Source organism: Triturus cristatus, chromosome 4_1, assembly GCF_964204655.1.
Source record: "Triturus cristatus chromosome 4_1, aTriCri1.1, whole genome shotgun sequence".
Lineage (NCBI taxonomy): Eukaryota > Metazoa > Chordata > Amphibia > Caudata > Salamandridae > Triturus > Triturus cristatus.
Window position 1 is genome coordinate 357,483,407 of NC_140585.1, and position 19,361 is coordinate 357,502,767.

Sequence of the window (19,361 nt, forward strand, 5' to 3'; positions counted from 1 at the left end):
TTAATATACGTAGTTTCCTTTAATATGGCAAAGAGTGATCTCGAAATTTAAGGAGCATAGTCAATATTTTCTGTTCGTTTAATAAGGGATAAGGTATTTATTTATTTTTGCGTTTTTATATAGCGCGTACTTCACGCAGAGGCAGTGGCGTCACTAGGGTTGGTGTCACCCGGTGCGGGTAACTCATGGTGTCACCCCTCACGACTTACCGCATGGACCTCCTCCGCTCTGAGTCCGCCAATGGACACAGTTGGCAAATAACGGGACCATACAGAATCCTTAGTAACGTTAATAAATGTAGGTCCTATATTTACAAAATGTGCCGGTTAACAACAGTGTGATAATGACTCATTAATCAGGTTGTACAGTGGGCTACCTGCTATTCAACAGTTTATTGGAATTTATAATATCATAGGTATGGTACTTTGTACTGGTGTGGTGTTCCCACTATCCAGCAACACGATATATCAGTGGTCGAAGTGGGGGGGAAAAAGTAGGGAAACTGAATCAGTGGGCGGGAATAACCCAAGGATTGGATCAGTGGGTGGAGCCAGAGGTGTGGCCAGAATGCGCAAACATCCCAATTTTTTGTATTTGTTTGGTTTCACTGCCCAGTTTTATCAACCAATGGATACACATGATTATTTAAGGTTATAATGAGTTATTGACAGTAAAATGTATTCACAAAGTGGGATATACTTCTAATCACAGAATGTCCCCAAATACGATAAAAAGCACAAGCCATTTGTCTCCGAGCCATGGAGTTTCTGTCATCAGCACTTCTCCCTTAAGTCGCAGATCATCAGCTTCCTGTGGGGGACGGGACGGCGACGGGTAGCCCTGACGGTTCTGATGCGGCCTAAACTAGAAGGGGGACTGGCGGTCCCCGATTTTGAATTATACTACCTGGCGGCGCAGCTACAAGTGCTGACACAGAATGTGGCCAGGGTATTCCGGGGCCCGGAGCTGGGACGAGAGACGGGCATCCAGAGACATGTCCTGTCTTACATAGTCATGCAACAGAAATTAGACCTGAGAGATTTGTCCATCGAGGAGCGGACTCTCCGGCTATGCTGGCAGAGGGGCATGCGGAGAGCAAAGACGGTAAGACCTTATGCACCGGAGATCCCGCTGGGGATGCTGACGGCGCTGCCGCATGGATGCGACTGGTCCCCGCTAGCGGAGTGGGAGGAGCTGGGGTTGCAGATGGTGGGGGACCTCTATATAGATGGGGTGCTGGCCCCCTTCGGGGCTTTGCAGGAGCAGTTTGGCCTCCCGGATGGGAGTTATCTCCTGCACGCGGCGGTGAGCGCGGCGATACAAAAACACTGGAGAAAGGGGCTGGAGGAGCCCTCTGTGGCACTAACTTGCCAGTACGTGGCAATGGCGGCGGGCAAGATTAAGGCGGTGACATGCCTACAGGCTAGACTGCTGCAGGAGGGGTTGGAGCCGCTCGCGGCATTGAAGGAGCGGTGGGAGGAAAGCATAGGCAAACCCATTCCGGACACGATCTGGAGCCACATCATGCGGAGGACATGGAAGGGTAGCGGGAATGCCCGCTTTCAGCAGGTGCACTTCTTCATCATTCACAGGGCGTATTTGACCCCGGGAAAGATTAGCCGGCACTTTAAGGTGCAGGAGGCCGCTTGCCCGCGCTGCCTCACACTGGGAGCTGAACTAGAGCATATGCTGTGGGGGTGCCCGAAGCTCGGGTCGTACTGGACTGAGGTGGGAGAGATCTTGAATACTGCGACGGACAGGGAGGTCGAGTTTGATATGGGGGCGTGCCTGCTGCTCTGGTTCCCTCACACAGCAAAGACAAAAGTGACGAGTAAATTTATTGACTTGGGGCTTATGTTGGCTCAGAGAGAGATTACGTGGCACTGGAAGTCCCGGGAGGGCCCATCAATCGGGCGGTGGATCTCCGAGTTATTAAAATGGTCTAAATGTGAGAGTGAAGTCAGACGGCGCCAAGCGATTAAGGCGGACAATGAAAAGGGGTTAGAGTGGGTAAGGGCGTGGGAGCAGATCGAGCAGGCCCTGCAGGATTGCCGGCTCGAGCGGGCGGAACGGGAGCGCGAGGAAAACGGAGTTCCTTGAGGCTGAGGACAATAGATGTACCCCTGATGGATGGCACGACTTAGAGTTAGGGACCACTGGAGGGGCCCACAACAGCAGCAGTTGGGGGGTGGGATGGAAGGGGGGGGAGTTCCCTGAGGTGGGAGGGTAATGCTATATTGAGTTGGATGAGGAATGTAGCTGTTGGGACAGAAAAGCAGAGGCTCCCATGGGGCATGATCCAGGCACCGCTGTGAGGCGATAGTTGTGTTACATTGCTTAACTGTCTATATATGCCGCCCGGCCCCCGGGATGTGGGCTGAATGGCTGTGTGCATTGCTAAACCGAAGAATATGATCGGAGATTGTAGGGGGTGCCGGTTGCCCCGATGGTTATGTTGCTGAAAATGTTGCAATAAAAAACATGTTTTAAAAAAAAATCAGCACTTCTCCCTTTTCCACAACAGCAGTTCAAACATGAATGGCTAAAAATCCTAGTTTGCAAATGTTTTCTAAATAAAAATGGCTCTGCCATATTTGGCTCATAATGCAAGATCTGCAGCATGATCTGACCATTTCAACTAATAAATTGTTTGTAGCTCAAACGTATCAAAAGTTAATAAAAAATGTGACTTGTGTTGCTGCGGAGTAGATGACAGTTAATAGCTCACTGTTCTATGTTAGGATTTTAGCTTATAAACTGCAAGTAACAAAAGGTTCTCTCTGACAAAAGCAGTAGCCCACTGGCCTATTTACATTATGTGCACTTTGTGATCTGCATGGTACATGTATTTTGCAGCAGGTACATTAACCATCTGAGCTACCTTTCCATGAGTCAAATCTTCCATTAGACAAAAATCCGATCTCTCTCTAGGAAGAACATTAATCACCAGAGTCATCATGACATTTTTATTGTTACCGAAAATTGCTGGAGGCCAGGAAGGAGGCAGCAAGCACTTTTAAAACCATAATAGACTTGCAAAAATGATGCCTCCACCTAAAGTCAGCACCTGGTGCGGTCACACCGGTTGCACCGCCCTAGAGCTGGCCCTTCTCAAGGGTCCTGTGATCTCAGTGACAGGGTCACTGTTGTTCTAGGGTGTGCTGCTTCATAGGCCTGCCCGCAAGATTGTAGGTGAACTTCAGTATGAATAGTGGTGGACAAGCCTTGAAGGTTAACCTACACTTGTCATGCTAGGGTGCACCTGCTGGTGCTACGACACCAGGGATTCTAATGTCTTGCGAAGCCTTTTAAGGTCTAGCATGAGATAGTGCTCTCTCAGGAGTGGTCTGGTGGACTGGTTATTAAGGCTGAACCTGGTTCCCCAGTTCCAAATTCCTCAGCTCTGGCCATAGTGTCACATCCTCTCCCCTACTGAACACCATACTGCCCCACTGAGAAAAACTCAGATTGCCTTCAACTACAACCCAATTGTTGCCAGCTATAAACACCTGGATGCGGCTCAATTTAAATTACGCACTGGGCAAGAGCAATATGTGGCCTACAAGTAAAAAGTGCCAGCATCCTGGAAAAAGCAAACAATCATAGGGAATGCAAAATTTTGCAAACCATGTGAAATGTAAGCAGGAACAACATGCTTACCTTAACGCTTTTACACTCACTGTTCAGAAATCAGTGAGTGCTTTTGCTTGAAAAGTTAAGGACATGACAACAGGGCCCTGAATGGAGCCATTTCAATGACCATTGCTTATATCCTTACAAAACGTAAGCAGTATGGTAAAAAAAGACAACATCCCTAGATGCAGATCAGCAGTACAAATTTTGTTTTTCAATCCTCACATTGCAGTACCTCCAGGATTGGTGCACTAGTTCCAAGCCCTGGGAAAACAAGGCCAAGACAACAAAAATAGCGCTTCACTGGCAAACTCTTTAAAAGTGGCGCTAATGTGTTTGGGTGTGAATAAAATCAATCTGGCCAGTTTGCTACCACTCTGTCTTACTTTAGTTATTTATTTTGCATATTTTTAAACTTTTATTCCCGAAGCTGCACTTTGCAATTAAATGTCAGAAAAATACAACATTGATTTTCCAGCAAAAGTGATTTTCTTTTTTGGATCCATTTCATAGGGGATCAAATAAAAGAAAGGAGAGGAAAGAGAGTGAGAACCCCGTCTTGCAGCCACTGTCTTAAGTAAGAGAAGAACTGCCGGGCTAGCAGGCGAGAGGCCTCAGCTTGCACACAGAGCTGCTGTGCCTGAAAGTCGTCTTCGCAGGCCTCCCGACAGCTCAAAAGATGGGCCCACAACTCGGTGATCAGAGGCAGGCAACTTCGCTCTGCACTGCCTTCGCCCTCCCCCTGCGCCCTGCTCTGTGTCGCCCCATTTGAGGATGTCTCCCGGTGCGGTCCGCACCCCCATAGTGACTCCACTGCGCAGAGGTGTCAGAGCACTTTTCGATAGAGCAAACTAAATTACATATGGAAAGAGAGTAACATGGTAATAGGTATCAATGCTTATATGTACAACAGTTACTTGTGGTGAGAGTTACAGGTTAACAAATTACATATTCCCTCAAGATTACATATTAAGAAAAGGTGGAGCGATTAGAGTTACACAAAAACATATTTACAAAATTGAGACGGATGGTCGTAGTAGCTCTTGTGAGTGTCATGTGACAATCAGGGTCATGACCTGGGATGAGGGGGCGTGTGCATTGAGGAGGGCTTGGCCGGGAGAATTATTGATCGAAGTGTCTTTGGAAGAAAAGAGTTTTAGGACCTGATTTGAAAAGTGGTGGTACAAAGATTTGGAGTTAGCAAGTTCCAAATTCTAGACGCATTACATGAGAAGATTTGCTCCATAAGTCTTTCCCTTTTAAAAGTTGGAAGTTTGAGCAGTAGATTTTCAGCATTGCGTTAAGGTATGGAGCTGACTGATATTTTGAGTTTGTTGGCCAGGTAGCGAGGGGTGGAAGTGTGTATGGCTTTATGGGTGATGCAAGCAGTCTTATATATTGACCTAGCTTCAATGGGAAGCCAGCAAAGAAAAATCAGTTTGGGTGTAATTTGGGACTTTCTTATGGCCGAAACGCGCCACTGAATGGAGGATGGATTTTAGAGGATATAGGTGAGATTTGGGAGAGAATCTCACCTATAAGGAGAGAATTATAGTAGTACCAAAGATTGAACCAGAGTTTTTAGGTCTTGCTCAGGAATAAAACACCAAATCCCCCAGAGAAGGCGCAGTTGGAAGCATGCGTTCTATCCATGTTTCTGATTTGGGATTGGAAGATGAGTCATTTGTCCAGGATTGCACCTAGGAATTTAGAACTGTCAATGATGGTAGGTTTGATGCTAAGAATGTTCAGACTATCCATCCATGATTGAACAAGCGGTGGAGAGTTAGAGGTTGAGATAAGAAGGAATTTCATTTAAGAGGGATTCAGAATTAGATGATGGGATGTCATCCATTCTTAGATAGAGTTGAGGGTGGTGGCGAGGATTGAAATGTCAAGTGTGGAGGACACCTTTAGGTAGAGTTGGGTGTCAGCATAGTGGTGATAATGGATCTGGGACTTTTTAGTAGGTTTCCCAGCGGTACCATGTAAAGATTGAAAAGGGTGGGCGCAAGCATAGAGCCTTGAGGGACGCCTTTATCCGCAGCCTTTGACGAACAGAAACATTAAGCAATTTTAATCATCTGAGATCTGCCCGTGAGGTATGATTCAAACCATTTGAGTTCTGTACCTTCAATCCCATTCTTTTTTTTTAGTGTGTACAGAAGAGTGTTATGGTTTACAGTCTTAAAGCTGCAGAAAGGTCCAGAATGATCAGGAAATAGGAGTTGCATGAGTCGAGCACTTGAAGTGCTGTTTCATTGCTGTAGCCTTGACTGAAGCCGGGTTGAAATTCATCACGAAGGTTGTTGTCCTTAATATGTTGGGCGAGTTGCTCCACTATGCATCCTCCAGTGATTTTAGTAAGGAAAGGGAGGTTGGTAATGAGGCGGAAATTGTTAAGGTTCTTCTCATCAGTAGAGGGTTTCTATAGAAGTGGGGTCACCTGACCTGTTTTGAGGGCATCAGGAAGGGAGCCTTGACTGAGAAAGAGGTTAACCAGACTTGTACAGTAGGGGAGCGGGGAGTTGTAGAAGTCTATTGCAATGTCGCTAGGGATGGGGACAATAGAATGATTTGAAGGTTTTGTTTTCAGAATGCTCTTGAGGAGGGCATCTTTAGTGATTAAGTCAAAGCTGTGCCAGGAGTCCTTGGATTTGCAGTCCTCAAGTGCGGTAGGATGAGGGACATGGTCAAACATCGATTTCATCTGAAAACATATCTAGGCTACCTCTCTATCTATGCAATCTTCTCTGTTTATGCGACCCTCTCTATTTAGCTATGCATCTCTGCACCTATCTGTCTGTTTGCCTGTCTATACCACCCACGTAATTTGTCTTTGCAGATCTCTGTATTCATCTATCTTGTCAACCTTCTCTGTTTGTAATAAAGCTTTACAAAAACAAAAAAGCATTAGCAGAGGAAATAGGATGCCAGTCAGCTTCTTATCGATTCATTTTTTTGTGTCTGATGTTAGCCAATACCTATTGATTTTACTAGAATTATGTATATAACATAGTTACTTATGTGAGTTTTCAGCCGGATTTCATCAATTAGATTGATATTACGTCATTCAACTTGTTCTTCCACCCACTCCAGCATGCATAATGGGTCAGTGGTTCGGCCCACTTCAGCCATTTCCGATTTTACTGTGAGGTAGGGCATGTTTCCCATTCACAAGGAGCACATCTGCACAAAACGTTGTTCCCTTTAGGGCCAGGGATTCCTATGGTTGTCTGTGCTTTTTGAGACCAACAAAATATTGTTAACCTTAACCAATGTTTTTTTTCAGTTTGATGTGGGTCTGGCAGCTTCCCAACCATAACGTTCTGCAAAAAACATAACGAGAAATTTCAAAGCTAAAAGACTGGTGACCAAAGCCATACCTATTGACTTTGCCCATGCTTGTTTATGAATGGGAGATTTCTAGATCTAAGGTTTCTCCTTTGGGTGTAAGGTGCCTATTTAGATAGGAGAAATAATTGCCCCATACAGTGGATGGCTTGTGGGTGGTACAGAGGACTTTGAATGATGTTTTTCTTGCAACAGGTAACCTATATAGGGCTTTAAGAGCATGGGAGATGTTGTTGTGTCTGTTCAGACTAAGAACTTGTCCGGCAGTGGGAGTCTGGATTTGTTGTAGATTTAAGTAAGTGTTTTGTGAGTCCATTGTAGAGTTATTTGGTAGTGAATTGCCTCACAAAGGCGAGTTCAGGGCATTCTGGGGCCAGCATGTCCTGGAAAGTTTGTTCACCCGCACATATTTGTGCTATTGGGATTTTCCATAATGTTTTTCTCAGTGTTGTCACACCTGGAAAAGGTCAAAGATTTAGCACTATCAAGGTCTGAAGTAAATCTCTTTCCAGGGTGGGAACTGGCAGGTACCACCCCCTATATTTGATTTATAGTGCAGGGAAAGGGCTTCTCCATGAGGAAAAATGTTTTCCATATGGACTTTTCAAAGTACATCCAAAGTGCTTGCCTGACAGGATTTGCTCTTTCATAGCATTGTAAATAACAAGTGTTACTCTACTGAGTTGTGCTCATTTATTTAAGGTTCAACACATTTATTGATCTCAGTGAAATAAAAAGAAAGATTGAAGTTCTCCAAATTTCTTGAACACAAAACTATGTTACTCGTGCATACATTTAGGAAAATTATGGGCCAGGAACGTTTGTGATTTATGTGACTATACATGTGTAGTGTTTGATTTGCGTTTTGAACCCTTCCCAACAATATGCACAGAGTAAAGAACCTAGGAGTGGTATTTGTTGGCTAAAAAGCAATGGCCCCAGGACGCAAATGTTGTGGGCACAGTGTTTCCTTAGAGTTAATGCGCAGATTTTCAATGTTTTTTTTCCGGATGTCAAATCACTTATGGTTAGTTCTGTTCAGAACAGATGATGCAAGTAGTATTTATACTGTTTTAAAATTTAGCTTACTAAACCGCATAGCTCAATATGCAGCAGTGGTGTGTTTGTAATAATGCAAGCATGTGTCATCAGGTCTCTATGTATTTCACTGAACATACTTTGTGATGAAAGTCCCTACGTACATTATACACCAGAACCATCCACCACCTGTGTCCAAAGTTTCTGGAGCTAATGTTTTCTGCTGTACAAACCTCCAGGAATCCTCTGCATGAATGGTACTTGAAAAATTGTGGTCAGAGGATTGCACTAACAGTGCTGCTCAGTTAAGGAATGCATGCTCATCAGTTTAAATTGAGGTTAACAGACCGCGCTTTTCCATTTAAATGGCCTCTGATAATTCACATCTTTCCATCCTGGTTTGCTAGGGGGATTCCAAGAAGGGTGTTGGAATAGGGGAAAGCCTTTGACTATGAGTAACACAGCCACTAGAAAGAAAAATGAATCCTAATCTTGTGACCTGGGAATCTCATATTCCTGATCAGTGGGTAGATTGTCCCGAAAGAGGAAGAGAAAAGTCTGCATCTATTACTACTAGATCATTGATAACATCGTCTTGGAGTGATCAATTGGGTGTGAACATTTGCACCAAACTGAGCAGCACATCTAGGTTATGTGGCAACAATCTAGTGCTAACAAAAGGTACATGAGGTAGCCCCTGTAGCTGCGCTACAGATGTCTTTTACAGGTACGTGCCCAGAAAAAGGCATCTGACCTGTCTGTGGTAATGTGTATACAGATATTCTCAGAAGACGACTCGTGCAAGGGATGGCAAAGCTGGAAATGCCATATTGTCTGCCGCTTAATAGCGCCTTGAGCTGCCTTCTTCCCCCACCAATGCAAAAAGAACAATTGATGGACAGAATACTGAACAATGTCATGCATTCACCCCAGTACAGAGATATGGGCCTAAATCCATCGTTTTTAGCTCCCTATGCCATTCCATTTTAGACCCAGCCATATGCAAACCAGTCTTGACCCTGTTCCCCATGGGAACAGTGCAGCCCGAACTGCCAGGCCTGGTCCTTCATAGACTGGAAACAAGCATCCTAGGACCGGTTTAGGGGTATCACCCCTCATAAGCCAGGCTAGCTTAACTCCAGGGGCATGGAGAGCACGGGACACACGTCTGGGCATACCCATCCCATTCGGGGGGACAAATGCAAAAAAAACAATTGATGGACAGAATGCTGAACATGCCATGCATCACCCCGGTACAGAGATCTGAGCCTAATTCCTCTTCCCTCAGCAGGCAGTGAATAATTATTCAAAGGAACAGAACTTTAAAAGTTGTTGGTTAGTCAGCTCAGTTGTTTTTATTTACTTAAGATTTCTCACATTAATAAAGCCTAGACATGCCAACTGCATCAGAGTGTTCTATAGTTAAATATATACAATTAATGCCTTAAAATACAAAACCTTTTTTTTTTAACCATACTCGAAAATATATGCAAATCTTCAATAAAAACAGAACTGAGAGACAATCGGATGCAAAGTAAAATAGAACAAAAATCACTTCTAAAATAATAGGAATAAGTTCGATTTTGGACTTTTAGGAGTCAAAACAAGCATTGGCAAAGGTAATCTGTTTTTCCTTTATGGCTTATTGGCTTAGCCAATGGTTTATAGCCACACTGTACAACATTCTTGATGCTGTGCAACATGGCTAAATAAAAAATAAATTAAAAAAAAAGCCTTTAACACTGCCGCTCACATCATTTTGTAGGCACACCCACTACACATACATGCGTCTACAAAATGATCAGGGCACTTATTTTTCTTTTTATCTAACTAGCCAAGTTGGATCGGTAACTAAAAGCAAATAATGGGATAAAGGATTTTTTTTTAAGCAGTTGAATAAAAAGCGTAAGCAACATGGGGGAGGGTAGGGGGCGAATGGTGAAGAAACATGGGAGGGTTTGTGAGGGAATGTGGAAGCAACAGGTGAGGGGACTCGAAAGCATGGGGGAGGGGCTGGAGGGTAGCAAAAGCCATAAAGCAGGATGGTGAGACGTAAGCAACACCGGGGTTGGTGGAAAGGAACACGGAGGACATGGGTGGGGCGAAGCAATGAAGATTTTTTTTATTTTTTATAGATCACTTTGGGCTGGGGTGCAGTCCTCCGTCCTCTACGTTTTTTAGGCTAAAATAGGTACTGTGCCATGTCATGAAACAGTTGCTTTTTGGGGTCACTGAAATAAGTAGATAGATATCATTCAAATGCACTCCGGCAATGAAATCACTCAAGAAACACTTACTAGACTTTAAATTAACTCTTACAGCAGATGCCAATATATGTGATAGGGCTGTTTTATTATTTTACTGAGGTCTACTCGAGGCAAACATTAACAGTAACTGGTACGATTAGGTCCCTATTGTAAAACTCAAATATTAAAAATAAACATAATCCTTGAAACTTTCTTCTTGTGGCTCTTTCCTAAGGAAATCTAATTAGGAACACGTTTGTTATGTAAGAAAGTTAGAATAAGACTGCTCCTAAGCAGAAAGTTATGATCAAAATTAGGAGAGTTAATCCGATGATCCGAAGTGTGAGAATGTCCATATTAACCATGTGAGCTAGGTTGATTTTATAACCTAATGTGCTAAAGATGTCAATAAATGATAGAGAGCAGTCGCAAATAGTGATCTTTCTAAATTGGACCCTCCTCTGTTCATTTGGTACCAGTGCAGCGGTGCTATCCAAGAAAATTAGATCCTTAATTTCAAGGTAATGACTCTTCTCTGAAGGTCGGAATGCACGGGTTGGAGACTCTGAGAAAATGAAATATGAAGTAGGAAGTGACATAGAGGAGGGAGTACGGACATCATATTGTATGAAAAGTGTATTTTTTTTTAGACATGGGTTAAAATGGAAATTGAGGAACATGTTGGAAACTGAATTAGAGGTAGGGGAACAGCCTATGTGGTTTTTATCACTTTTAGAAGTTGAAGAATGTACAGCGTTCTTAGTTGCTTCAGGAGAGAGTGGTGTGCTCATGCTTGCACAATTATAAAGTCTGTTTCCCAAACCATGACCAGGGTAAGGTTACTGCTGCAACCCATGGCCAAAGCCAGAGTGAGAGCCGCATTGACTGTACGGCATAATACTACCTCACTTAAATTATGTATTGTGGCAGAATGAATTTAGAATAGAGACATCACAGCAGTGATCAGAAGGAACCTCACATGCATTATTTGCACCCTAGAGACAGATTGGACTACTAGAGCAGCCCATGAAAGTGTAGAATCATCACTAGATGCAGTATTGAGGACAGAAGTTAGGATCAGAATGAGTAGCTTGAAGCTAAAAATTGCAAGCATCTTGCCGCTTAACAATGTCAAGTGATTGATCTTTAGATAAATAAGCACCTAACTCATGCAAAGCCACATTGTTATTATTTTGGATAGTAATTTGCTTAAAACTCGTGTACATGATCTCTTTTGATGTCTGGTATGTACTGTCATTCACAAAGACAGACATAATACAAATGGGATTGGCACAGTAGTCCTCTACCAGAAGTGCCGGAAATGCTTCACTTTAGAATTTCCAAGACATTTTTCCTTTGAAGTCCTTTCAGTCTTGATCCAATTAAAACTTAAAGTGTGCTGTTTTTTCTACCATATACCACCATTCTGTCCACAACCGAGCCTTCGAAAAACAATTGAAGAACTATTCACATTTATGGAAACACAATTTGCCAACAGTACCCTCTTGGAGATTTTAACATTACAGGAAACTTCACTGGAAAAAACTAAATGACATGCGCACAACATGGCTCCACAAACCAATCTTCCTTCCCATGTACAAGAAAGGTAACATTCTTGACCGACTAATTTCTCCACAAAATCATATCTCGCACTACAACACACTTGGACTGGATTGGTCAACCCATCTCCCTATTATTTTCCATTATACACTGATTCCAGGTAGGATTGTTAAACGGTCAAAAATACAATTAGTGGGGAAAAGAATTTTAAAAGGCATACCCATTCATTGACTCTCACATGATCTTAGAACCACTGTTTTGTCTTCTAATGTAACAAGGAGTGCGGACTCTCACACAAACTACTACAGTGTATCAATAAAAGCTGTAATATTCTTCCTTGCCCAGTTAAACCCAAACCCCATGCACCATGGTACACCAGAGATCTCCCCATCAACAAACAAATCACCAAAGAACTTGAAAATTCAACAAAATTTCTTGATGCCCAAAACATTCACAGAAAAGTTAATAAAATAATCATACTAACAAACAAGCCAGCTACGTCAGGGCAATAATAAATAAATGAAGCTGCAAGCTGCTTTAATACACTTTTCAACTACATAAATCACTGTGCTAACCCCGTTCCTTCTACAAAAACCACTAGCTCACAAACGTTTGTAATAGCACTGCCATCTTCGTTACACTGAAAACAAACCAAATTCTTGATGAGTTTCAGAAAAAACAAAAGGCTAATATTACTTGATTCTCCTTTGAATAACGGAGGTGAAACAAAATTTCAGAGACCAGCTGGGAGAACACCCTTAAGACCTCAAAACCTGCTACTGCGACCAACCTCGAAAATGGAGTGAAGAACTTCAAAGCCTAAATCACCAATTGTGCAGACGGCATAGTCTTCATCAAGAGCAACATCATAAGAAAATCCTTCAAAAAGGCCAGCTGGTAAACCCAAGAACTCAGAACAGCGAAACAAGACTGCAAACAGTTGCAGAGGAGATGGCGCACCAGCAAGGACACCTCTGACAGGGCAGCCATCCAGACCTCCCTCAACCTATACCACCACCAGCTGAGGGTAACAAAGAAGACAGCCCTTGCCCCCCTCATCGAAACCAGCGCCGACAACACCAAGGAGCTTTTCACCATTGTAAAGGAATTTTCCAAACCCGGCTGCCAGCGAAAACAACATCAAACCCTCTCCCACTTCTGCCACGACAAGATTGCAACCGTATACAGAAACTTTAAACCTCAACCCACACCTAAAGAGTTTATTGACAGATATGCCAGCACTGTAACAGGCCAGAACCACAAACTGAACCTTCTAGAACATCCTCTCCACCCAGGGCAGCATCTCTGCCATGATATCCATCCACTCGGAAGCTCGCACAGATCCATGCCTGCACCACATCTTCAACCTTGGAAACCAAAGGATAGGCCAGTAACTCACCACCCTATTCAACACCTCTGTCATTACTGCAACATTTACCGATGCCTGGAAACACACCAAAGTCAGACCACTTCTCAAAAAACCCTTCACTGACCCCAACAAACTGAAACTACCGGCCAATCTTCCTGCTCCCATTTCCAGCAAAAGTATTGGAAAAGATCATCAACAATCAACTCGTGACACACCTGGAGCAGAACCAGCTACTCAACGCCTCCCAATCCGGGTTCCGCAGATACTATAGCACCAAAACCACCATGATCACAACCACCGACGACATCCAAACCCTCTTTGACTAAGGAGAAACAGCTTTGATACTTCTCGACCTCTCGGCAACCTTAGACACTGTATCCCACCACACGCTGATCGAAAGACTCCACCACATTGGCATCCCTGGGGATGCACTCAGATCAATCACCTCCTTCCTCACTGGAAGAACCTAGAGGCTCCACCTCCCACCTTCGAACCCAAGGAGATCACCTGCGGTGTCCCCCAGGGCTCATCGCTCAGCCCCGCGTTCTTCAAAGCATATATGTCCCGGCTGGCCAACATCGTCAGATCCCACAGTCTGAACATAATTTTCTATGCAGGCGACGCCCAACTCATCCTCTCATTCACTGATGACCCCACCACCACCAGTACCAACTCCCACAGATGCATGGCAGACATTGTTGAAGAAGAACAACTGCCTGCAGCTGAACACAGTCAAGGCGGAAGTACTGAACTTTGTAGGCGTCTAATTGAGGCCTTGCTCATGGATAGAGCATGTTTCCCTAATCCAGTCTCGAAAGTATCAAGACCTGAATAATCATCCTTTGGGGAGAAAAAGGAATCCTCTAATGATATTTTTTTAGCCAATTCTGTACTGCAAAGCAGGTGGAGGCAACCTTAGCAACCTGAGGTTTCATCGACAGATCCTTATCCAGCCAGAAGTCTATGTTCTTTACTTTAGAGGCCGATTCAGGGAGTGCACCTAGGTTCTCAGGCCAATGCTGTGGACCCCAGAGCCGGGGTTTCTTGCCTAAGGCCATTACCTTAGTCTTATCGCTGTTAAGGTTTAGCGAATTATTATTCATCTATGTGGAAATCGGACCCAAACAGGAGTTCATGGCCTCAGAATTTTGGCACTGAGCAGACAACATAGAGAAGATGATTTGAGTGGCATCTTTGTATGAGAACAAAGGTAGGCCACAATTTTGCACCACGTCCGTAAGTGTACGAACATAAATATTGAATAGCATCGGACTTATAGCAGAGCCCAGAGGGACTCTAAAAGTGAGGACACATGGCTCAGACATAGAGCTGGCTGAGAAAACTTGGAAAGTGCGATATTTCAGAAAAGAAGACCTCGAGGATAAAGCTGTCCCCTATAGACCCAATTTCGCCAATCTTTCCAGGAAAGTGGAATGAGACAACAAAGGCAGCGCTAAGATCGAGCAGAACCGGCACGGCCGTTCCACCCTCATCCGGAAGTCATCTCGGATATTCCGTGACTCCTAGGAGGGTGGATTCGGTACTGCGTCCTGCTCTAATACCTTATTGTGAGGAGTGCATAAAGTTTTGGGATTCCACAAAGGTGGTGATCTGTGAGTTCACATGTTTCTCCAAATTTTTGGAGAGACTGGGAAGCATTGAGATTGGCCTAAAATTGGACTAATTGGTGGGATCCGTGTTAGGTTTTTAAGAGGGCAGAACCATGCCTGAGGAATGCGTTCCTTTTGTAACGATGATTTAAGAAGTCGTCTTACTAAGTTGTTTCTGGTCTGAGTCCAGCAGGTTAAGCGTGGTTGGCGGAAGGGCATCTCTGGAGAGCCCTATTTTACTGATTGAATCAAGGTCAGAAAACGAAGGGTATCCAAAGGGGTCAGTGAATTCATTTTTATAATAGCTTGTGCGGTGTTCGAGATGTAATCTTCACCTGTTGGAGGGTGAAACCAAGCACTGATGTTGGGAATATTATCAACCGCCTGACGTTCAGCTGTCTGAACCTTCACAAGAGAGAGTTGGATGTTCGACACCTTTTTAACAAAAAAGTGTGCCAGCACCTACCATTGCGACTGAGACAGTAAAGGTGACTGAGATACTTCAAAAGGGTCATAAAGTTCTTTGACCACTTTTATAGAGTGTTTTGGAGCAGTTTTGGGAGGTGAAGATTTTATCTGAGTAGAATGATGCTTGAGCAGATGTACAAAGCCAATGATAGTTTTTCAAAGCCGATTTATACATGAGTTTCACATCCTCATCATAGGATTTCCTCCAGGTACTTTCCAGGCCCATACACTGCTTTTTCTCCAAATGTCTAGCCTCAGTAAACCACAGGGCAAGGGGGTGGATTCTGACTGAGGAGCTAAGTTTGGCCAGCAAAATTATCATCAAGGAGTCACATATCCAGTCATCAACCACAGGTTGTTCTAAGTCAGTCACCTGCTTCAGGTTGAGTATTGTATTCCGTATCCGAGCATTCAGAGCATTAGACCAGTTCCTAGACAAGACTAAAGGTCTGGCTGCCCCTGTAGAGGGGGTTAAATGAGTCAGGCTGGAAAAGGGTACTGCCAAGTGGCCTGACCACAGTAACGGCAGGGGAGGGTCTGTAGTGAGGTTCTTGATGCTTGAAAAAATAAGGTCTAGAAAGTGACCTGCCCTGTGTATGGGTGGTGAATTAATTAGAACTGAATTCAACTTGCTCAGATCCTCTATAAAGGCCCAACCAATACTGCACGTGGGATATTACAGATGAATATTAAGATCTTCGAGCAATATAAAGTTGGGGCATTTGAGGCTTTATGGAGAGAGTAAGTCAGTAACCAAGGAAAACCAGTTCCCAGCATAGCCCGGAGGATGGTAAATCAGCGCACCGGATACTGTAAAATTGTGTTTGATAGAGTGAAAAAAAAGGCTTCTCAAGCAGGAATAGATAGCTTCTGTACTTTGTCTGTACTTATCCTTAAAAATGATAGTGATCCCGCCACCCGATTTATCCTGCCTATCCCTTCGAGCAATGGAATAATTTGGCGATGGTGCGGCAATGATATCGGGTACAGAAGCCTCATGAAGCCATGTCTAAGTCAGAAACGGGGCAACAGGGGCTTTATCCAGCAAGAAACTGTATAAGTGCTGATGTTGCCTTGGGAGGGAGCGACAGTTGACGCTGAAAAAGCGGAATTCACTTCCTGACCTGCTACCAAGGTGACGGCTTTATTGCTTGAAGATCCCTGGGCGCAATCCATGGCGATCCACTTACCATCTTTCTTTCACTGTTCTCTGATATGAAGTCTCTGTATCATCATTGACCACAATCTCAACCTGAATGACTGCATTGACCCTTCCAACTTTATCTTCGAGAAAACTAAAGTGGTTAGTTCCACACTCTAACTTCTGGAATGCAGTATATGCACTTGTTATCCGACATCTAGATTGAGGAATGTACTGTAAGAAGACCTTCCCAAAATTCTCTATTGCTCCACTTAGAGGTATGCTCCTTACTGCTGTGTGACTTGTCGTAGGAGCCAGAAAGTTAGACCACATCATTCCCTCTCCTGTTAGTTCGAAGCAAATTTTCCAAATTTCTTGTCCTGAACTTGGCAAGGGGAGTCGGTGGTGGATACCTCTGTGCTGAAGTACAGAATTTCTTGTCATCACTGGTGTGAATACCTGGGCATCGGATACACAAATCTTAGGCATACCTGCTGAAAGTTTGCCTTACTTAAGTTGCAGATAATTCTCTATTCCACCAGTCAGCCAGGATGCTGGTTCTGGGCTGGTCTGCCATTTTGCTTACTCCACTTAGACAGGTACATCCAAGATTTTTTTAATAAACTGTGAGCAGGAAAGTGGGGTGGAGCTGGGAAACTCGGGTCTAGAGAAACCCAAAACAAAAAGGCCAGAGAGGCTGCCCCAGTTAGCCACCTGTTAAGCTGGGGGAAGGGGAGTGGAGAGGTAGCCCTTCCAGAGAACAATGGACCAGGAAAGAGCGGGGGAAACTATGTGGCTACAAATCGACCTTCACTCTCACTTCTCAGAGTTTTAAAACCACAAAGGATCCCTGGAATATTCTTGGGAAGGGAAACCCTGAAATTCTCATCTTCTGTCTGGGCTCCTGCTGTAACCCGTCATCTTAGGTACCACTAAAATGAGCTTTGCAGTAAAGATATATTGTGGGGGAAAAAATTACCTGAAAATAATTGTCATAAAGATTTTCTACTCAAAATAATAGAACAAATACAAGTTGTGATACAAAAAAATGACATTGGAACATAGCATACTTTAAAAGGTAAATGTAAGTGTAGTGGGATCGAGGCTTAAGGGGCATCCCTTGAGAGAAGCATTTGAAGTTGAATGTTGAAGGGGGGGCTGGTAAGGGTTTATTGGGATTTAGGGAACGGTAGCATTAAGGGATAGTAAGGGGTTGATTGGGTTCTAAGATTGGTAACGTTAAGGGGAGTTACAGGCTTTGGTGTTTTAGTGAAGGGTAGCATTAAAGGGTAGTAATGTTTAATTAGGATTTAGGGAAAGTTAGTAAGGGATTTTTCAGGGTTATTAGGGTTCAGCGATGGGTAGCGTCAAAGAGTAGTAAGGGTAGTATTCAGGGAAGTAAGTATGTTTTGGAATCAGGGATGAGTGGTAATGGAAAGTAAGGGGATTTTATGGTTCAGGGAGAGGGTAGTGTAATAAGGTGGAATCTGACTGCATGGTTGCCCCCACTTTTTTTCTGTTGTTTTGCTGGTTATCAACTTAGTTTGGTTGGGATCATGCTATTCAGGACCCCAGCCTATCTGCTTTCCTCTTGAAATTGATTCCATGTACTTTAGATACACTCCAGATTGGAATCTGGGGTACCCATATAAGTCCCTAGTATATGGTATACTATGTACCCAGGGCATAGGTAGCCCAGAGGCCTACCAGGGGCTGCAGCATGTATTATGCCACCCCTGGGAAGCCATCCAAAATGACACCACAGGTCTACTACTGCAGCCTGGATAAGGTGGTGTATGCACCCCTTACTGGGATATAGGTTACCTATATCTCTTCTGATCACTGCACATATTAACCTATCAGTCACCCCTATGGCAGGCCTTGACAATCCCGAAGGCAGGGTGCTGGGTTTTATGTGATAGAGTGCCCATGCATGAGCAGAGCCCCTCTGCAGCATTCGGAATCTATTCTCCAGGGTTGTCTGTGATGCAGCCATACCATATACTCCTAAGTGCATTATAACCTCGCGGTAAATGCTAACTTTGGAATGGCTGTATGGAAACATGTCGTGTTTGGTGTCAAACACCTTGGAATCATACCTCCCTGCCAGTAACTGGCGGGGGAGGTATGATTCCACCCTACTAAAGGGAGAACCATGACTTCACCCGGTAGCAGCTTCACAGACCCTGGCATCACAAAATGGATGCTGCCAGCCACAGACACCAGTCTGCCCTCCTGCTGCTGGACGAAACTCCGGCAGAGGAGGCCTGGACAATAGGTTTCCTGTCACAGGAAGGTGTGACCACCTCCCAGACAGGCTTTAGTGTATTGGGGCTGGGTGGGTGTACTCCAAGAGTGCTTTGATGTTTGCACTGGGGGCACATTTGGTGTCCCTGTGCATAGTCAACCTCAAACCGGTTGCAGGTGCACTCAGCCCCTGCATTGGCGTGAAGCTGGACAAAGGACATGGGTGTAGCCACCCCTCTGTCCTGACCCTCCCATAGGTGGGTCCCCAGAGTTTGTCCCACCCCTTCCTTGGGTATAAAGTAGGAACTCCTGACTACAGGACTTTAGATTTACCTGGACGAAACTCTGCTACAGAATCCCAGAACTTCTACTATCTACACAACGTCTGAAGAATCTCCCTTGGAGTAAAGGAGTTACTCCCCCTGCAAGGCAGGCACGAAATACGCAGCTGTCCAGTTAGCAACTACGCAGCTCCTGCAGGGCTCCGAAGACTTTGCAACACAGGAGGTTGGTTTCCAAGCTTCCCCCAAGGCCGATTGTGCTCTCAGCAACCCTGAGATCCAAAGCCCTCGTGGGGACCGTGCAACCCAACCCCCTGGACACTGTGCACATTTGCAGCAGCATATGCTTCTTGGAGATCCCTGAGACTGTGCTTTGGGCTACTTGTAGTCCAGACCCTGAGCAGTGATTCCACC

The 19,361-nt window shown here is 44.4% G+C and overlaps 1 protein-coding gene and 1 long non-coding RNA gene across 3 annotated transcripts in view; one reads left to right on the forward strand and one right to left on the reverse strand.

Annotated features, from left to right (window-relative positions):
- Window positions 1-19,361, reverse strand: part of LOC146854942 (uncharacterized) — a 206,188-nt gene that overhangs the window by 2,600 nt on the left and 184,227 nt on the right. The gene's annotated exons all lie outside the window — the stretch shown is intronic.
- The window catches only part of ETFBKMT (electron transfer flavoprotein subunit beta lysine methyltransferase), a 164,689-nt gene that overhangs the window by 462 nt on the left and 144,866 nt on the right, over window positions 1-19,361 (forward strand). The gene's annotated exons all lie outside the window — the stretch shown is intronic.